Genomic DNA, 8,884 nt, shown 5'->3' with positions numbered 1-8,884 from the left:
GTTAGATTTGCATCTTGCTATTGAACGTGGGGGACAAAAAAGCCGTCATAATTTAATGATGGCGTGCTCCTGACGCCGAAACGTCAGGAGCGTGCCTTAGGCAGGTAGAAAGGCGTTCTAGAAATTAGGAAAATCCACGAAAGAGGTGGAGGCAAGATATCAAAATCTTCCTTTTTCCAAGGTGATAAAAAGCGAGATTTTGAGGGGCTATTGTGGGGCCGGTTATCCAAAAAGGTGATATTGGAATCGTAGAAAATGGGCTTATGGCCCAGTGGCCCAGTCCGAGGACGTTCATCTATCCGAGGATGGCTAAACAAAGACATGGTGGGAATAGTACAAGAAAAAGAGATGAAAATCATAAACGATGGCCCAAAACGCGTCCGAGGATAAAATCCATCTCATAAACAATGATCCGAGGTAGATGTAACTATCTTACTATTTAGGATACTCCGCAACGTTGTATTAGAACTGAAAAATGAATATAGAATAAGAGAGGAGCAGAGAGATAACAAAATATCTTCTAAAGCTGCTACCTCCATATTAAATGCTTCCCAGCTAACTCTCTGGTCGCATTAATGGGGAGGTGATACCTGAACAGTAATCAAGCAGCCTTATGCTTGCTGATTGAAGGTTCTAGGAGGTATTGGATGGGACAAGAAGGAGTCCTAGAATTTAATTTACACGTGTGTGGTGAAAAGGAGAAGTAGGTGATGATATATAACGGGGAAGGGGGCCTGAAGAAAGGGGGTCGAAAACAAAGAGGAAAAGAAAGACTAAAATATCGTAACCCTAAGATGTAAAAGAGAACTCCCAGAAATCCTGAAAATCAGGCCGAGGATAGTATTTCCCGGTTGGTCGATATTGAATGTTCTTGACTCAGTTACTATGATATTTTTTCTTACCTAATAGAACTAGTTCTTGCATCTACTTTCTACAAATTTATTGTTTGAGCTTGTTGGGTTAGAAACCCATCCCTATTCTGGGTTCAATCCAAATTAAGTCCCTACAATGAATATTTCTTTTAGGATGTATATAATAATAATAATAATGGAAGCATTTTGACCTTCTTATATTTTTTAACCTCTTCACCTTATGTCATAGGTTAGTTACTTCTATCATGCATGTATTCTTTAAAAGAGAATTATGTAGACTCCTCGTATAAATAAAGCTAGTAGAGCTTATATAAGATTGAGTACTAGAGCTTTGCCCTTTCAAGCATAACTGTTCATTCTTTTCCCTAATAAAATTACTTCTCTAAATAGAAGGTGAAAAATAAACATCGAGAGGACAGCCGATAATTAAGGGTCTACTAACGTGGCTTGAATTAGTTAGGCTGTCTTTCAAGGATGCTAACTATAAGATTTTGTTAAAACATGAAAATCTTACTTGCTAATTATTTATGATTGTTATTCGATATGCTCCAAGCTAAAGTTGATATATTTAATTAACTACAAACCAGTAAGAACTATTCATGGCCTAACCACTATTTTTTTTTTTTTTTGAGAGAGACAGCCACTTTTTATTGGAATATTAGAGGATGATATATTGATATTACCCCACTTAAAAAAAAAAAAAATACTATTAGCACATTAATCCTTTTAAATTTTATTTTCCTAATGGGTACTCTTAGAGATGTTCAAGGCTTCTTTGTCTTTTCTTTTTTCTTTTTTCTTTTTTGTGGGTAAGTTTGGTCATCATTTAGTTGAACCCACTTTATCCATCTAAGTTGTAGCGACACTTTAAAGTTTTGAATCCCTTTCATCTTTTTTTTTTTCCTTTGCCAAATCACTTTTTTATTTTTATTATGTCTCAGAATTCAAATTTGTCTATAACTGGTGTCAATTTTGTGACTTCAAATCAACTTAACTGGTAGAATTTCATGACTTAAAAAAAAAAATAGAAATAACTGGGTTCATATCCTGTATACACAAAAGAAACCAATTGAATTTTCATAAACTTCATAGGTTTCAAAGTTTATTTTATCTTAAGAAAAAAGTCAAAAAAAAAATTCCTCTAAATCTTGAAAACAGTACAATATTATCCTTATCTCCACTTATCATCAAAGATGTCTATCAAAATCGTAGCTGTTATGTCTTCCTTGAATTTTTCGATCTGTTATGAGTAATGATAATCACATGATTTATAAAGTAATCTTACAGAAATCTTTCTTTTTTTTTTTTTTTAGCAAAAGGAGTAAATAAAAGATAAAAAAAATTGCTACAGTAAGATCTAAAATGGTAAATATATATCATATTTAGCAAGTTGTAAAAAAAAATATATATATATATATATATATATATTTGCATCTTGCATTCCCAAATGTGAGGGTGATTTTAATTTGTGTGTTTTTGTGCATTTGAGAAAGCATTTTGCATTTTAATGGGTCTTGCATTCCCACAAGGATGGACACTATGTCTATACTTGATTAGCCAAAAGGCCAAGGTAGGTTGTGATTTGCAACTAGCAATCATCATGTGCCACATCATCGTAGTTCTCTTAATTGTTAAGAATTATGCCATACCGGGCCCTTTGTCCTTGAGTATTGAACTAGAATCAATTCATTCTTATCACCTCATTAATTAGTTAATGTTTTATTTCTCTCATTTTTTTTATGTGTCTAGAATAAAGAAAGTATTGTTAGAAACTTCTTTTTATCTAAAGAACCATGCTTTAAATAATATGTGGTTGTAAAGTTTGATTTTTTTTTTTTTTTTAAGTTGAACTAAGGAAGCAGAAGGAATACAAAATTTTTAGGGGTTTTGGTGAAATAAGCTGTTTATGGAATCTGTACTACAAATTATAATAGTTGGTTGATGCGTTGTTGTAGTCTTTTTAATTCACCAGTAATAGTGTGCACACTGAAATTTGAGAGGGAAAAAAAAACAAAAAAACAAAACCGAGAGAAGCTTAGCTTTAAAATGTTGGTTTTCAGTTAGCCCATATCGACAACAATTTCCATTATTTACAGTTAACTATTTTAGCAAATTGTGATAAAAATTGTATCATGAATTTATTGTTTTAAATTTCAGAACAATCTTTGTTAAATTTGTATTTAGATTTTCAATAATTCCATACAAATACTTGATATAGACCTACAAAAGTGAGCGCGGCTCTATAAATAAAGATGGTGACCTTTTTCCTTTCTTTCAAGGATAACTGGATAAGTGTTAATGCTTTTCCCTTGTAAATTACTTCACTAAAAGGGGTGAAAAATAAACATCGAGGAAAGCAGATAATTTTAAGGGTATGCTATAGCTAGGCTAGCCTTCAAGCATGGTAAGAGTCCTATTTGCTAGTAATTTATGATTGTTAAACTGATAAGCTTGAAGGTAAAGCTGTTTTATTTATTTTTATTTTTATTTTAAATAAGTAGGTAAAGGGTTTTTTTTTTGGAGAAACAAAGTTGTTTGATTTAATTAACCACAAATCAGCAAGATTTATCCATGGGCTAACCATTATACCACGAGTCCATGGCCATCACTTTCCAAAGGAATATGGGGAAGATACTAATATTACACCTCACTAAAAATATATAAAAGTAATACTAGGGGTATTACAACCAATTTTTATTACATGGAGTTTACAATTTGATGTGTCACAAATTATCAAAATACACTTCAAATATTGTCACATCAACTTGTCACTCATTATATTAGTACACTAACCCTTTCCTCTTCTTCTTCTTCTTCTTCTTCTTCATTTTTTTTTTTTTTTAGATTAGGATCTAGTACAATACCTAGAGTATTGCACTGGATGCAATTCGCCCTCCTCTCTCACAAAATTTTTTCGTGTTTTACCTTTTAAACTTTTACTTTTTACTTTTCTTAACTTCTTTCATAATTTTTTTTAATTAATGATTGAGATTAAAAGTTGCTTTTTTGCAACTATCAATCTCAACCATGGATGGTAATTGCATCAGTTGCACTCAATCCCTTTTCTTTTCTCCTCTAACGGTAGTTGAGCAAGACCTCCTCTTTTTTGGGCAAGCGTGTAGTCAAGATTTAGTTGAACTTGAACCCACTTTACAGTGACACTTTAAAGTTTTAAATCCCTTTCAAGTTTCAACTGTTTTTTTTTTCCTTTGCAAATCACTTTTTTTTGGGGCTTTGAATTTCTTTGGAGAGCTATCTCTAAAAAAAGAAAAGAAAAAAGTAATAATAATGATTCTTTGGAGAGCATTAAAATATTCAAGTTTTATTTATTTATTTTTTAAGAAACAAACACACACACAAGGGAGAGAGAAAAATAGATTCTAACACAAAAAACACCATAACTCCAAAAAGATACTTGAATATGGACCTACACTAGTGAGTCCAGCTCTATAAATAAAGATGGGGCTTTTTATTATTAGTATTATTTTTTTTAATTGAGGTATAGCTGTTTTATTTAATTAACCACAAAAGCAAGATTTATCCATGGGCTAACCATTATGTTTTAAACCATGAGCCCATGACCACCAATTTTCAATGTAATACTAGGATGATGTTACCTCTCACTAAAAAGATAAAGAGTGATGTTAGGATACTTCAACTTTTATTATATAAAAATTACAAATTGATATGTCACCAATCACCAAAATATGTTTTAAATATTTATTTATGATATATTACCACATCAGTAAGTAACACTTGTAGTATTTTTAACATTTTCTAAAATATAATATTAGTGCATTAACCATTTTCTTTTCTTTTTTCCTCTCTAACAAAAGTGGATCAAGACTCTTTTTTTTTTTTTTTTTCTTTTTTGGCAAGTGTGATCAAGATTAAGTTGAACCTACTTTATCGGTCTAAGCTATAGTGACACTTTAAAGTTTTAAACCCTTTCAACTGTTTTTTTTTTTTTTGCCAAATAAAAATAATCAAAATTTATTTTTATTTGAACTATATCTATTCAAATTTGTCTATAAATGATGTCAATTTTGCGAGTTTAAATTAACTTAACTGATAAAGTTTTATGTCATCAAATAAATAATTGGGTTCAGATTCCCATCTACTAAAAAAAAGGAACCAATCAATGTCTAATGAACGTCATGGATTTCAAATTCTATCATATCTTAATAAGGAAAATGTCAATATAATTTTTCAAACCTTGAAAACGATTGAATATTATCCTTTATCTCCACTTATCATCAATGATAACTATCAAAATCACACAAGCTATGTTTTCTTTGAATTCTTTCATCTCTTATGACTAATGAGTAATGATCAAATTTAACTACAAGTTAAATCGCATGATTTGTAAAGTAATTTTCTAGAAACAACTTAATTTTTAATAAGAAAGTAGGACCATGAACAACGTCAAATCTTCTTATCCCATTTTTTAGGTTTAAAAAAAAAAGTATTATTGAAGGCTTCTACTATAGTACCCTTTTTCTTTAATGAAAAGTACCCAATAGTGGGCTCTAATGCTTTTAACAAAGCTTGTTGTAGTTAGCCAAATTGGTGTGCGCTTGGATACAGAAAATTATAAATTATTTCATTATTCAGTTTATTTTTGTTATTATTCATGGGTCTTACTATACTTTTTAGCACTATTCATGGTCTCACTGTATTATTTTAGCTATCTTTTACTTTTATCTACAATACTTTCAATAATAAATTTTCAATTTTAACAAAAATAAATAATATCCCATCAGACCTGGTGGTATAGAATGGACAATACACATTAGCAAAATGAAGCAAAAGCACATATACGAAGCAAATGAAACTTTAACTCTTCAAGTGACTTGAAAGACAAATGGATTATTGGGCCCCCACAGATACCGTGGGGTCCACCAAAAAAAATGTGTGGCCCGAATTTGACATTTATCCACAACGAATGAGAGCCGCCACCGCCGCATCTCGCGGAAGCCGTCTAAAATTCCAATTGGAGAGAGCCACTTGTCTTAAGGAGACAAGGTCTCTTCCTATCCAACTGGATTACCAAAACTAGCCAATTGCAATGCCTTCAATACGTGTTTCCAAGGTGTACCCATTACACAAGTTTTTAGATCTTTTTTTTAACATTTATCTAGTTTTTTTTAGCCTTTTTTTTTTTTTTTTGAAATTTTAAATTTTAAACAATAATTCAAACCAATACAAAAATAATAAAAAATTAAGTCTTAATCCCAAAAATTTGGAATTGAGTATGATTTCTTGATAGGACTGTTGGGTAAGAGTATCTAAATATAGTTTTTTGTTTTATAATTTATAAAATGGTAGGTCTCATACTTGAATTTATTGTTTGACTGATGTTTTCTAAATATAATTTTCAAAAAATTGTATCATATTTTCCTTGTTCAAAATAGGATTTTAAAAAAGGCTGAGAGAATATTTTTAAGATAGATAAAATGTTTTTAATAACATAGTTGTAAATAAATTGAAAACAATAGATCCCACATATTTGTCCAAACTCATTTATTTCTTAAATTAAGAATCTTATCTTTATCACAGATGATGCATGAACTCTATTCCCTTATCATTATTCACACAAAAAATAATAAAAATAATTTACAAATTTTACATTTTACTTTTTTAAAATATATATTTTTTAAATCTCAAAAATATAAATGGTCTCCCAAACAATTTTTTTTTTTTTAGTATTTTGAAAATTGTTCTTAAAAGTGGGAGCCAAACACTTATAATATAAAAATTATTGTCTGGAAACTAGTTTCAATTTCAATTTTTTGAAAATAGTTTTTATATTATTTTGAAATAAAAACAAAAACCCTCCTACCAATCAAGGCCTATTGGGTTGGCTATGTGAGTTTTTTTTTTTTTTTTTTTTTTCTATTTTATTTTATTTGAAGTCATGCTCTCTATGACTTCCCAAATTGACATATTATTATTATTATTATTTATCTAACAGTATCAAACTATTCAAGCAACTCTTTCTCATCTTTTCATCAATATGAGCTACCTTTATCTTTAAACATATATTTTCATTTTGAATCCTACACAATAACTACAAACCCAATAAATTTCTCAATTTTTTTCATAAGACAACATCACTTTCACTATGACCATAACTAACTTTAATTTTATTGTACATCAATCACAATCTGTTTATCTCAGCAGTAGTGAAAAATGTTATAAAATTTATTGTGTCATAAGATTTATTTATTTGTTTTTGTATTTTTAATGAGTGTCCTAAGTACACACGATAAGAATAGTAATAAATACTTAATTATGAGTTGTAATATTATTCAAAAATAAAACCCACTTGCCAGTAAATTACATTTTTTTTTCCATAGCATAAATTTTATAGATCATTGTTTTAATCAACCCCGTCTTTTAGTGGATTTTGAAATTTGTGTTAATTTTGAAAAATATATCATTGAAACCTCTAATGGAGTGAACTTATTTTATTTTGGAGAGATACTATCTAGTTTTCCTTTTCCCATTGAGGAAAATTTGTTTTCAAAGGCCCCACCATTACTTGTACAAGGAAAATTATATCTCTTACACTTATAGTTATTGTATTTCATGTGAAAACAATATTATTCCAATAATATTTTACTATCTTAATTAATATGTTGTGAAAAATGTTACAAAAAGTTGTTTCCATAATATTGCTCTTCATGTTAACCTTTAGTACAATGCAAAGAGATTTTATCAATTAATTAACTATATAACATTGCTCTTCATGTTAACCTTTAGTATAATGCAAAGAGATTTTATCAATTAATTAACTATCAATCTATCATTCTTCTTCACAGCAAAAGTAAAAAGAAAAAAAAAAAATTGGAGCACAATTAAGATTAGTCTTCAATTTGCGCCCCCCCCCCCCCCCCCCCCCCCCCCCCCTTCCCTTTTTTTTTAAAATACTCCTTGGAAACATGTACAGTAAGATCGGTCGACAAAGTGACTCATAAATTGTTGGAGTATTTAACTTTTTTTATTTCACATGTTAAATTGTTTTTTCCTTCTGCACATGTTATTTATTTATTTATGATTTCATCATCTTGGTTCTTGACTTTTTAATTGACATTAGTAGGAAGATATGAGGTGATTTAAGATGCTTGAGTGCTTGACAGTATTTGCAACGACTTTCCTCCATGAGGCTAAGGTAGAGATGGAAATCCCCCGTGGGCTGTGGAAATTTTTTTTTAAGAGATAATTACAACATGTTGTTAATTTTGCAGTTCGAACCCTTTTTCCCTTAGATCCCAAGTACTTTGTATACGAGGAGGTGCCAATTCAACTACAAGGCCTTTGACTGTGGGCTGTGGAATTTTAAATTTTACTCTTCCATCCACTTATATTTATTAATGAAAATAAATGGTACTTATTATTTTATGGGTTACGATGTATAACGTTTCATGAAACCAAAGTTGACAAGATCGTAATGTGATTCACATTTCACATATACTCATTTCATCTTTGATTATTTTCTATGTTTTTCATTCATCCATATTTCATACACTTGTTAAGAATTCATTTCTAGAAGAATCAAATAGGTTGAAATTAACATTAAATGTGGTAAATTTTATGTCAACTTTCATATTTGATGTAAGAATTTTGATCAAACCTAATCGCTAAGCGGGTCTTCAACTTAACATCAATTTAGTTTTGATTAGGCCTCTAATTGACCCATTGAAAAATTTAAACTCAATAACCCTTGATCACTTCTAATATAGATTTACATTTAGATTTGCTGATAGGTTTAACAAACTAAGATTCACATTCCTAGCTATTTTATTGATTAAGTTCAAAAAATGAGAGTAAAATACAGTTAAATCAAGATAAGAGTTTTATAACTCAATCGAAACTTTCTTATATTTTTAGTAGAGTTGGAGACGTCTAAAGTTTAAATTTTCACTTCTCAAATTATGTACCACTAGGCACTAGTAAAAAAAGAATTATGGATAAGTTTTTAATTTTTATTATTTAATTTTTTTTTTTTT

This window comes from Quercus suber, unplaced genomic scaffold (genome assembly GCF_002906115.3).
Source record: "Quercus suber isolate HL8 unplaced genomic scaffold, Cork oak 2.0 scaffold_786, whole genome shotgun sequence".
Classification (NCBI taxonomy): Eukaryota; Viridiplantae; Streptophyta; class Magnoliopsida; order Fagales; family Fagaceae; genus Quercus; species Quercus suber.
Note: the sequence above shows the minus strand (reverse complement) of the source record.